We start from the raw sequence: 13,192 nt of genomic DNA, 5'->3' as shown, positions 1-13,192 counted from the left end.
ATATATCACAAATTAACTGTGTTATCTACCTATACAATAAGTTTTTGTTCATAGTCTATCTGTATCATAGATTATTTTGTATTATCTATCTATACAATAGGTTTTTGTTCATAGGCTACCTCTATCATAGATTCTACCTACATCACAAATTTTTTATCTACCTCTAGCAATGTTTCTTTTAATTTTTGATAAACTTATAAGATTTGTAATAATGTCTTTTTAATTAAAAAATGGGTAGATAAAGGTATTTGAAAATTCAAATTTTAAAAATTCAAATTTAAAGAATTAAAAAAAAAAAATTCCAGGGGCAAAACAGGTGTAATAGAAAATGAAATAAAATTGGACCTAATTCAAAAACAGCTGAATTTTTTGGACCTGAATCAAAGTGCCCCAAAAAACAAATATAGCATGCAAATGAAATTAATATAAAATTTAAAAAAAAAAATTACCTAGAACTTTTCACTCAAAGCTAGTGCCACTTGTCCACCCTCTCCAGGAACTCCTTAGGCAGGTCCGCTTGTGTTGCATGTAGTGTCGGACATGAGTCATAGTACTTGTGGAGCTCGTACTTCCACTCCTTATACCGTGAGCTCCAGACCCAATTGAGGTAATCCACAATTTTTTTTCAATCGTGTAAAGTATATTTGCACAATCAAATTTAGTTCGTTGGGCAAATAGTAATTTCTAATAGTGCTTAACGAGGCTAATCTTCAATAAACAAAGAAGACAAATGAGATGATTAGAGTAATATGTGGCTGACTTTAGAGAAGGAACCTTACTAATCCAAGAAAAATAAAAGGGAAAATTTGAAATAGGTCCAATTTTATAGACTACCTTTTGAAATAGGTCCAATGTTAGTGACTTTTGACTTTTGAAATAGGTCCAATTTTTAGTTACTTTGGACCTATTTATTGCTAGAAGTTAACTTTTGTGCTAAGTGTCACTGTGGCCTTATTGCAAGCCAACAATATGTTGAAGAAGGAAACCCCTTTAAGCTTTCCTCTCATATTTATACTTTCTCATTTATATCTGATTCAATGGTCACCCTAAAACACATTGAAGAGTCGAAAAAAATCAACAAATCCGGATCCGTTCTCATGATCAATCGATCCAAGAAATAAAGACTTAAACTAAAGAGAATGACTTGCGAAGTCGAGGGCCAATTCAAGGATATGCAACACGCCATTCGACATTGCTAGTTAAAGTATGCTATAATATAATGCTTGCCGAAATTTACACGCAATTTGTGATGAGGTTGTCTATTTTCTTTCGTAAACAGGTGATCATATGATTGATATTTAACTACTGTTCAAAATTTACATGCAATTCGACTAATTGAAGATTTAATTAGTTTGACAGTCTAATAATATAAGTTGATTATACTGTTTTGTTAGAGAACGCTTTCTTCTCCACAACCATGTCAATGCTTTCTGATTCATCCTTTGCCTTCTTGCTCTACTCTTAACTTATTTTTTAATCTCATGGGTGCGCATGCTGTATAAAACCAAATTTAATTTGCCTAATAATGATAAAGGAAAACAATTAAACAAATAAAACAAAAAGGACAATTATTTTATGATATCTGGCTACCAGGCAGATGCTTTAGGAGACGATAATGTAATATATATATATATATATAAGCACTTGGATCTTCGAATATGGAGAATCTTCAGAAATGTTCCATTTGGAAGTTTTAGATATAAATATATATATATATATATATATATATATATATATCTCTATAAAAATAGGGATTAGTTGTGAGGTACACTACCTCGAACTTTAACAATCCGAATCATCTACTTTTCAAGTTGCATCTCATAGATCATATTTACAAAATATTAGCGAAATTGAAAATGTTGAAGACATCTAATTGGGTTAAAAAAGAATAGAAGAAAGGATTTTGGCTTATATAATTCCAGTTGTTGAAAATGGGCCTTAATCTCACCAAGAACTCCATGTTCAATGAATTTTGAGTTTGGGTGCTTAGCAGACCCTACTTTCACATTTCTTCCTTCGACTTCCATAGCCATGATGTGGTGAAAAAGACTGATTCAACGAGATTCCCTCGTCTAAGAACCACCATTCCCGCACTATTCCTCCCCACTAAAAAGAGAAATTGATAATCTCGATAGGCATGAAAGCAGAACCAAATGTTGAGGTTTCAAAGGACATTTATTTAGATACTTATTTTAAACGCACTATCTGGTAATGTATCTTAAAGGTTTGAACCGTTTATTTTATGGAGTAGGATTCTCTCCTTTCTTTTTTTCTTCCCCTTCCTTCCCTTTCTATTTGAATGGTCACGGTTAAACCACGTCAACATCTTATATTCATTTTTTATAGCAAGAGAGAGACAAAATAAGAGAATGTAAGAGGAGGGGATAGAAGGGGATAGGAAGAGAAGGGGAGAGAATCCTAGTCCTTATTTTATGTCTTCCTTTAAAGATTATGTTTACCAAAAATATCAAAATTTGAAACCATATGATCGGTGAATTAAATGACAGTCATTTTTGTGGTTTTTTCTGAATCGTATTTGTCAATTATCTTCATTACAAATAAATATCTTATGATCTTGAATTTGTTTAATTTTTTTACAAGGATAATCTATAAGTAATCTACTAAAATATAACCGACTTGAATCGTTACAAATAAAACTACCGAATGAGCCCTACAAAGTGTGCATATATATATATACACACACATGTATGTATATAACATATATACATGTATATGTGTGTATATATGTGTGTGTACATATATATATATATATATATATATATATAGCCACCGAGCTGTCTCTTTCGTGGGCGATGAATCATCCACATTTCACAGGAGGACCGCACGGCAACTAATTTTAAATCCCAGGTCCTCCTCAAAAGCTTACAGATGCTGAAATTGGGTTTGCTTTTTCATCGTTTGTCGCATCAACTGTCACGGCTAATAATATAGATAATACTAAGGAGATTAAAAGTTTAAATTAAATTTATAAACCAAATAACATGCTATTAATAAAAAAAATAACACGTTAATTAATACTTAGGTAATAATTTAATCATTTTCAACTCCATAATTTTGTTTGCAAAATTTGTTTAAAAATGTGGTCTTCTTGGCATTAACCTTATAATTAATACAGTAATTACTTATCGGGTAATGCTAGAGAGACCATATTTTAAAACCAAATTTGCAAACAAAATGATATGGTTATTGATGATTGAATTATTATTTAAACGTTGATTAACGTGTTTATTTTCTATTAATGACACATTATTTAATTCGTAAATTTAATTTAAAATTTTGATCTTTCTAGAATTACCCTTACTTATCAATCATGTACTTTAATCATTATAACTATTATTATTTTAGTATTTTTTTTTATATATGAGTGAATGGCACTGGGAATTGCATTTGTAGGCATTTCAATAAGGAAAAGGATTCCCGCCAGATCCTTTTCCAGGGGATATTAGGGATCCCGTGATCGTGACCATTCATCGTAATCGTGACATCAGTTTTTGTTAGGTACTATTTATATTTAATTTTAAAATTTAAATTTTGAAAGGATTTCTGACCGCATGATGTACGATGAACAGTCACGATCACGGAATCTCTAGGATCCATAGGAAAAGAATTTGGCGAGGATGCTTTTCTTTCAATAATCCAAAATAATTGCACTACCAAAAAGCTATATACATGGGTGTTGGTTACAACAATTTTTTTTTTTTTTTTTTGATTAACTTTTGGTTCATCTGAATTTTTGTTTACGTTATTTTACTTGGTTTTGTACGTTTCTGTCTTTATGTTAGCTATTTTTTTAATTGGGAAATTAGCTACATATTACAAAAGTTTACGACATATTGATTATATATAAATAACACAACGATGATATAATGACGACACAGTATACACTGTGTTGTAAGCCTTTTACTTAATTGTATTTAGGGCTAGAGAGGGAAGAGGGTCGGCAGCTAGATAGAGAGATGAGAGAGATGTAATTTTGAGGTGTGTGTTGTATCACCCCATTGTGCCTTTATTTATAGTAGTAGGATAGGACGTTAAATCTTTTACCTAATAGAATTACAACTCTAATGGGATAATATCTACTAAAGGGGATATTCCAAGATATCTCTAGATACACTAAGATTTACACAATCACATTCCTAATCTAATAGGATTGCAATAATTCACCTTGAGTGTGTAAATACTCAAACAAAACTTCGCATCAGGTCTTCATCAGTTGAGGTAGAACAGTTGATGAAGTTATCGGCACAACAGGCGAATGCGAATCTCAAATTTAAAAAAAGGATGCATTGGTAATAAAACTCACAAAAACTCGCTATAGTAAAACCTAAAGCAAGTAAAAACCCGTTGACTAAGGAGAAAAGTGAGAAGTATGCATAATGTCTAAAACAAATGTCAAACAGGACAAAAGTGAACTCAACGGAGTATGATCATCCCAGAATGGGTGCCTCATCAAAACCTTGTTAGGTAGAAAAAATCCAGTGGGAAAAATGCTCCTAATAGTAGGAAAAATAGTACATTAAGATCAAGTGAGTATGCTTCTGGATACTCCCCATGAGTTAGACATAACTTCCAAATAAGAGAACTACAATCAATTCAACTCAGATAATTAACGCATACTGATTCCTTGGACGAGCTTCTAAAAAGTAGACTTGGGCAATGGCTTGTTGAAAAGATAGGCCAAGTTGTCCTGGGAATGAATTTGCTTGACTTCAATGTTATGATGTTCTTGTTGCTGGTGAAAGTAAAAAAACTTCGGTGCTATATGCTTGGTGTTGTCTCCTTTGATGTATCCTTTCTTTAATTGCTCGATACATGTTGCATTGTCTTCAAAGATTGTCGTAGAAAGGTCAACTACAGAAGTAAGACCACTAGTGCTTCGAATATGTTCCATAACTGATCTCAACCAAAAGCACGCACACAAGGCTTCATGTAAGGCGAGAATCTCAGCATGGTTCAAAGAAGTCCCAACTAGCGTTTGCTTGGTAGACCTCCAAGATATTGTGGTGTCTCAAACGGTAAAGACATAGCCCATTTAAGAACGTGCCTTATATGGGTCAGATAGATAACTAGCATCTGTGTAACCAACTAGGCAAGAATGAACCCAAGGAAAGAGAGGGACGTCAACTCTTTTTGAGGATTCATAGGTGTAGAACAAGCCCAAATCCATCGTACCCTTGAAGTAGAGAAAAATGTCTTTAACACCATTCCAGTGTCTGCATGTAGGTGTGTTGCTGTATCTAGCCAAAAAATTAATAGAGAAGGAGATGTCAGGTCTAGTGCATTTAGTCAAATACAATAAAGCACCAATTACACTTAGGTATGGAACTTCAGGTTCCAAAATCTTTTCATCATCTTCCTTGGGATGGAAGGGATCTCATTTAGCATCTAGAGTCCGAACAACCATAGGAGTATTCGAAGGCTTCGCTTTATCCTCATTAAAACGTCACAACACCTTTTGGATGTAGTTCGATTGATGTACTAGGATTTCATCAAAACAATGCTCGATCTCTAGGCAAAGACAATATTGAGTTTTCCCAAGATTCTTCATTTTAAATTTCGATTTCAAGTGAACAACAATTTCCTTAAACTTTGCGGGAGTTCCGATGAGGTTCATGTCGTCGACATAAACTACATTGATCGCAAATCTGGAATGTGAATTCTTAATGAACACACATGGGCATAGTTCGTTGTTCACATAACCTTGACTCGTCAAATATTCACTTAGACGATTATACCACATCTGGCCTGATTGTTCAATTCGTAGAGTGATATCTTTAATCTAATTGAGAGTGTGTTCCATGGTCTATAATTATTTGAACCAGTCAATGGAAGTCCTTTTGGAACTTTCATGTAGATTTCCGTATCTAGATCCTTATAGAGATATGCGATTACCACGTCCATAAGCTACATATTCAGTTTTTTGGAAACTACCAAACTGATAAGGTAGCGGAACGTTATGACATCCATTACGGGGAATTCGTTTCCTTGTAATCAATCATAGGGTGTTGAGAGAAGCCTTGCACTACGAGGCGTGCTTTGTATCGCATTATTTCATTCTTCTCATTACGCTTCATCACAAAAGTCCACTTGTAGCCCACTGGCTTCACATATGGTGGAGTAAGAATTACGGGCCTAAAGACTTTACGTTTCGCAAGCAAATCGAGTTCGACCTGGATTGCTGTTTCTAGTTTGACCAATCAGTTCTACATCGACATTCATCAACGGAACGTGGTTTAATGTCATCACTAAGCATGATGTCAGTAGCAACTATATACATAAATGCATCATCGACAATCATCTTATTCTGATTCCAAACTTCATCCAATACTGCGTAATGGACCGAAATTTCACGATTATCAGGAGGCCAATTTGTCTCGTCTAAGACATCATTGTAATCTAGAAAAACCTCATGCATTGGAACATATGAGTAAACGGTGGTCGGATTCAGACTAGGGTCACTAGTTTGTGACGTTTTCCTCTTCCAAGGTTGTGAATCCTTTGAACAGGGGATCTGCCATGCTTTAGGGTAAGAGCAGATTATTGGCTAGCCGCCAGTGTACCGAACCTTGTGGAAGGTGGGGCCGCCCCATCCTTGGCGACTGTCTGGCCTTTCAAGGTGGTGTTATGGCGTATGTTAAGTACATTCATCATTGCAAATGCGTTTGCAGCGCGTATATGTAGTCTCGTCACCTTTGCTACATCAGTGAAAGCATCTGGCATGCTTTGAGCAATGCTCTGAAAATCTAGAATATGTCGCACTTCAATTTCAGACTGAGCAGTGTGGGGATCTAAATAGACAAAGTGGGAGTGATCCACGACAATTGGCGGCGTTCTACAGGAACATTAGTAATCTTATCTCCCCCTAAAGACGGGAAGATTGTCTCATCAAAGTGATAATCTGCAAAACGTGCGATAAAGAGATCTCCTGTCAAGGGCTCTAAGTAATGAATAATTGATGGTGAATCATAACTGACATAGATTCTCATTCCTCTCTAAAGACCTAGTTTGGTACGTAGTGGCGGCGCTATTGGCACATAGACTGCGCACCCAAACACACGTAAATGCAAAACGTCAGGCTCGTATCCAGTACCAACTGTAACGGTGAATGAGGTTGGGTAGCAGTGGGCCTCAGGCGAACCAATATAGCTGTGTGCAATATTGCATGGCCCTAGGCAGATATCGGCAATTTGGCTCGCATAACTAAAGACCGAGCTATCATTTGAAGGTGCTTTATGAAAGCTTATGCCAGGCTATTTTGGGTGTGAACATGGGCTATAGGATATTCAACTGCAATCCTAATTGACATGCAATAATCATAAAAAATTTGTGATGTAAACTCTTCAGCATTATCCAATCGAATTGACTTAATCGGATAATCAAGGTGGTGAGCCCTAAGCTTAATGATTTGAGCTAGGAGTTTCGTAAATGCAACGTTGAGTGAGGACAATAAGTAGACATGTGACCAACACATCAATGCATCAACCAACATCCTAAAGTATCTAAATGGTCTGCATGTTGGTTGCATAGGTCCACAAATATTCCCTTGAATCTTCTGAAGAAACTTAGGGCGGTTGTGAATAATCTTTGTAGCTGAGGGTTGAATATTCAACTTCCCCAGGGAGTATTCTTTGCATGGTAGATGGCCGGGATAAAATTTTAGGTGATCCCTATGTGATACTTTGATGATATGGTGCATCATATCTCGTTCGGGATGTCCCATACAATCATGCCAAAGTAGGAGAGTGCTCTGGAACACAGGCATAGGGCCGGCCACGTGGTGGGTCTATAAGGATCGAATGGTTGTTATGTACAACCCATTCGGGAGACGTTCCAGCTTCTTGTGAATACGCTTCTGGCCATATTCGTAAGAAGTGATTCAAAGAAATTCAGAACCATTCTCTTTAATGGTTTCAACATGATCTTGATTATCTCAAATATCCCAAAAGCTCAGTAACGTTCTTCCGAAACACGGAGAATAGAGGGCCTCTTTAATGGTTAATTTAGTACCATTAGACAACATTATACAGGTATTTCCATATCCTTCTATCAGGTTGGATGGGCCTGAGAGGGTTGTCAAAGGTGCATTTTTAGGTACAAAGTTAGTAAAATAGTGTTGCTCACGTAAGATGGTGTGCATGGTAACACTATCAACTAGACAACTAACTTCCCCACTAGTTATACTTAGAAATAAATTAATTGAATTGGTCATATGCATAAATATAATTCCATTCATTCAATTAATCAATCGAGAAATAATGTCCATAAAAATAGTTATCCATAATTCAAAACAAACCAAAATCAAACAAATAATTCCAAAGACTTAGAAAAATTGTCCAAAAATTAAACCAAAAACCTAGAAAAATAAAGGGGGGTTCGGCCACACCTTGTTCTTGAAGTTTGGGGCCTTAGGAGCAAGGGGTTGGCGCTTCTGAGTCAAATTTCCTCCCTTGGGTGGGCCTTTGCTCTGTTAACCTTGGGCCCGTGGCATGGCTTGCCGCCCATTTCCACTGCCACGACGGGGTTTCCGTTGGTTATAGCTGCTAGAATTTGTCGCATGCGCTTAAGGCGGAGCGTTCGAGCCAGTAGGTCGAGCTTGATGATTCTTCATCAAAAGCTGGTTCTCCTTTTCAGCGAGAAGTAAAACAGAGATCAAATCTGAAAATTTGGTGAACTTATGTGCCCTATATTGTTGCTGCAGAACAATATTGGTGGCATTGAAGTTCGAATAGGTCTTCTCCAAGAACTTAAGCAGTGTTCGGATTCTACAAACTTCAAAGTTGTATTCATTCACAAACTTAAAGTCTTGGAAGTGTAAATGCTGCTAGTTGTGTTTTGTTTCAGGCAAGTAATGTTTTTCTGGTGATCGAAGCGATTGGCCAGAGCAACCCAAAGTGTGCGTGGGTCTTCCTCAACGAGGTACTCTATCTGCAATGCATCATGGATGTGTCTTCAGATGAAGATCATAATAGTAGCTTTCTGAACTTCGTCGACGGATTCATCGGTAGGTTCCTTGATGGTGGCTCGAAGACTCTTTGCAGTAGGACGGAGTTTCACGTCTTGAACCCACTTTAGATAGTTTCTTCCAGATACTTCCAAAGCGGTGAAATCGAACTTGCTCAAGTTCAACATGTCCCTGAAACAGAGGTTACAACAAAAACGTGGTTAGTCATATGGAAAACCATAGACATACATTATAGAACATTCGGGTTCTATAGACATGTATTGGTTTAATTTAAGTATGAAAGCTACGGGTTTCATGTGGTAAGTTTTGAATGAAAACTTTGGGTTTCAAAGGCGTTAAATTCGAAACTATAGGTTCGATTTAGTTATGAACATCTAGTTCATATATAGGGGTACCTGCAAAAAAACATAATACAATATACAACTACGTGTAGTGAATTTGTGGATTGCTTCAGGAACCCAAGTGTGAGTGCGTCGAGATTATGAAAGATAGTCAACGGTTTAAAGAAAAGAAATAATTTATTGAATTGTTAATTGCCAAAAAGTGAGCTTCAGGCCAATAATTTTGGATTAATTGACAGATTAAGGGATTGCGGGTCACTTTAATTAATTCAATAGATCGTAACCATCCAGGTTTGATCGTAACAGCAAAATAATAACATTCGGGGTTAATATTAGCAGGAACGCTTAAAAAAATAGTATTGGATTCGAAAAATCATAGCCCAATCTCGGTGGGCTAGTCACCGTGTATGGGACAATACCCTAAAGGAAACGGGATCTGTAAAATTGCTTCCCTTCCGCATATTTTGGTGAATGCTATTAATATTTTACCTTTCACGTTTCAATTTTGTTGTTTTTCCTTGGTCTCCATGTGGTTCTTGCTTGGACGATGCAAGTAATTGATATGAGAATTTCATAATGCCTTTCAACGTTGAGTAATTGTTTATGACAATTGTTATTGGCACTCCAAAATTCTCATTCTACACCCCAAACTTTCTATATTTAGCAAAAAAGAAAAAAAAAAAAAACATTTGTGAGGAGTGTAGAATGAGATTTTTGGAGTGCCAATAACACTTCCCTTGTTTATTAAATATTTTGCATGATTTTTGTGAATGTTACAGAGTTTTGCATCATTTGATTTTGTCATATATTTAAGCAGCTGCAATTTGGATATCTTGAGACTGATAGCTGCAATTTGATATGCAAGTTTGAAGTACCGTAATCTTGTAACAAAATTGTGATTTCAGCAAGGGAAGCTTTTGTCCTTTAGGTCTCCATTAATTCCGACTTTTCAGTCTATTCGTTTCGACTCATATATGTGTTCTCTTGTAGTCCATTTATTTGATCATATCTCAATGCTGTCCTCTCTAATTACTTTAATAGTTGAACTTGCGTTGAACATATCTCAATGCTGTCCTTACTCTGCAGGATTTTCGTCTTGTTAGAGACAAATATATTCATGTCTCAAGGGGATTTGCGTTTGTACATTTCCATTCGGTGTGTCCTTTCTGTCTTAGGTGATTAAGTTGGTTCATTATTGTAATTTGATTGTCCTCCATTCATCTGGTATCTATGCAACAATCATGGCTTTAATGTTATGGTACTAGAATTCAAAGACGATATGGGGATGGAGAAACGATGCCAGCAATTAAAAGAACAGAACTTATAAATATAACAAAAAAGGCTAAACTTATATTTACAGAACTTGTACAAAATTTACTTTCCAAATGTACATGTTCAGAACTTATGAATTTAATTCTTCAGAACTTTTATATAGTCAGTATATGCGTTGTAGGCTCATTGTATTGCCACTAGTAACTAAGCTACTACTAGATCTGATCTGGGCTTTTTGCCCTATTAATCATATTCTTCCAAAAACTAGTATATAAGTTCCTTAATATGATGTTTTATTATACATGGATATTAGCATAGTTCTAGTCAAAATTATTTTGGTTTAAACTACAACCTTTGATTTTCAGGTAGGAGATGCTACAAAATCTCTTGAAGCAACAAAAGGAACTCCTCAACCTATGTAGAGCACACACGCGAATTCATGAAGACTTGAAAGCTGCATTCAAACTCCTCAACGTTTGTTTGGAAGTGGAAATGGACAACTATAGTGTTATTGGGCATATTTTAGGATTGTAATCAGTATTTTAATTTCATTAGGTTGGTTTTTTTTTTTTACTTCTATGGTAACTTGTATATTATTTCATTAATATAAAATATTTCGTTCAGTACAAATTGACCATTGAAAGTAATTTTCTTTTACAATATATTTGTATCTTTTTATGGTTTTTGGTTCTCAGTAATGACTACTGGACATGATTAAAAATAAATATTTATGACAAGCTAGGTCGTCAAAAATACATAAATCATTGTTGAAAATAAAATTTCTTACATGAGTTTTTGTTGAAAATATGTCATCACAAAAATAGATGTCGTATGGAAAGTATTTTTGACAGCCATTTAAATATTTGTGACCATATTAACATGTCGGAAATTAAACAAGTTTGTCGTTTTCAAATATTTATTCCAACGAAAGACTAACTACTAACGACAAGTCTTGTGATTCGATGATAAAGTATTTTTCGACGGTTGGTCAAAAAAAAAAACAAAAAAAAAGCATTTCTAATGGCACCAATTTTGACGACCAACGAGGCCTTTTTCCGTTGGTATTGACCCTTCCCAATGACAATTCGTTTTGTAGTGAAAACCAGATGAGTCATCAGGAGGGACACATGTCAACACTTGGCAAAAATGTATTATTTGATTTTAGTTTGAAATAAAATAATTAATTAATATAAATTTAAATAAAATGAAATGCCAAATTGGGAACATTGATTTATTTGGTTTGTATTTGGTTAAATCAAATATTAATTGATGGAGTCATATCATGAACCAAGACACAAATCAAGTCTTGGTTCTTTCATAGGCAAAACTTGGAGAATCTATAAATACGAGGCTCCAAGATAAAGAAAGGGGTTAGAAAATTATTCTCACACCCAGACGCTGAAGCTTTCAAGCACCGAACTCCTAAATTCTCAAACACAGAATATCCAAAAAGCGCTTTGCATTCTTCTTCATTCTTGTGAAGAACCACCAAGCACTCCTATACATGCCGGTGCTTCCTTCCCCACAAGCCAAAACCTTGAGGTATTCATTCATTCAAGGTCAAGTCATTATGACTCCTAGATCAACAACACACACATTTTTCACCCTGGAGATCAAATCAGAGGATTCAAGTTTGTAAAAAAAATTGTAACCCTACATTTACATTAATACAAAACATTTATTTTGTACACATGTTCCTGTTTAATTTGTCATTGGAAACTTCCTGTTTATAAATTTGCCACGCCCATTGGGACAATCTCTACCTTTCATCTCTTTCTCCATTCAAAATCCAAAATATATCGTCGAAATCAATGGCTTCGAAGATGGGGTCAAGCTATTCTTGCCACCAAGTCAAAAAGTGTGAGCGCTTCGGCTGTAAGCGGAGACTCTGTTAGCGCCACAACTCGAAACAAGGCAAAGACCATGACCACACTTCAACGCGCACCTTCCAAGCTGATGTCATTGAGGGAGCAAGGAGAGTGTCGGAGGCGCGAGCGTGTCATCAGCTTGGCCTTGCTAGGAGCAATGAAGAACGATTATGCAACACGCGAAAGGACTTCCCAAAACAATGAGCAGGATTCTTCGGTGTCAAAGAAGGCTCAAGTTGCACCCGTGCACGCAGATAAAAAACATGACGGCTTTCACCAGAAGGTGCAACTTGGCTGGCATCGTCTCCCAAGGCAAGATGAAGGGCATGCCTCTCAACCCAACACACTACTTTGGCAACATTTATCTTTTACGTCATATGGTTTCAGATTTGAGTAATTTTTGGTAGACATGATTTTTGAAGAAAGATCTAAAAGATAGACGTTTCGGATCATTGAAATGTATTACGAAGTGGACCTCACAAAAATATGTGTTAAAAGTATTGTTAAAAAAACGGTGCCACGAGTCTATGCCCTATCCTAACTTTTATATCTTCCAAGGTAAGGCTATCTCCAATCCTATCAAAAGGAAACTTTTGGAAACTACGCTAAAAGCTAAATTATGTATCTTTGAAAGGTGTTTGTACTTTGCATCCAGATATTGTCAAAAGAATTGCAACACGTGCCTCTACTTCAAAATTTTAGAATGCGCCATACAGTAACATGCAGCT

This window comes from the organism of the source record quoted next, unplaced genomic scaffold (genome assembly GCF_019419815.1).
Source record: "Pyrus x bretschneideri cultivar Hongxiangsu unplaced genomic scaffold, Pyrus_bretschneideri_v1 Contig3, whole genome shotgun sequence".
In the NCBI taxonomy this organism is placed as follows: Eukaryota; Viridiplantae; Streptophyta; class Magnoliopsida; order Rosales; family Rosaceae; genus Pyrus; species Pyrus x bretschneideri.
Note: the sequence above shows the minus strand (reverse complement) of the source record.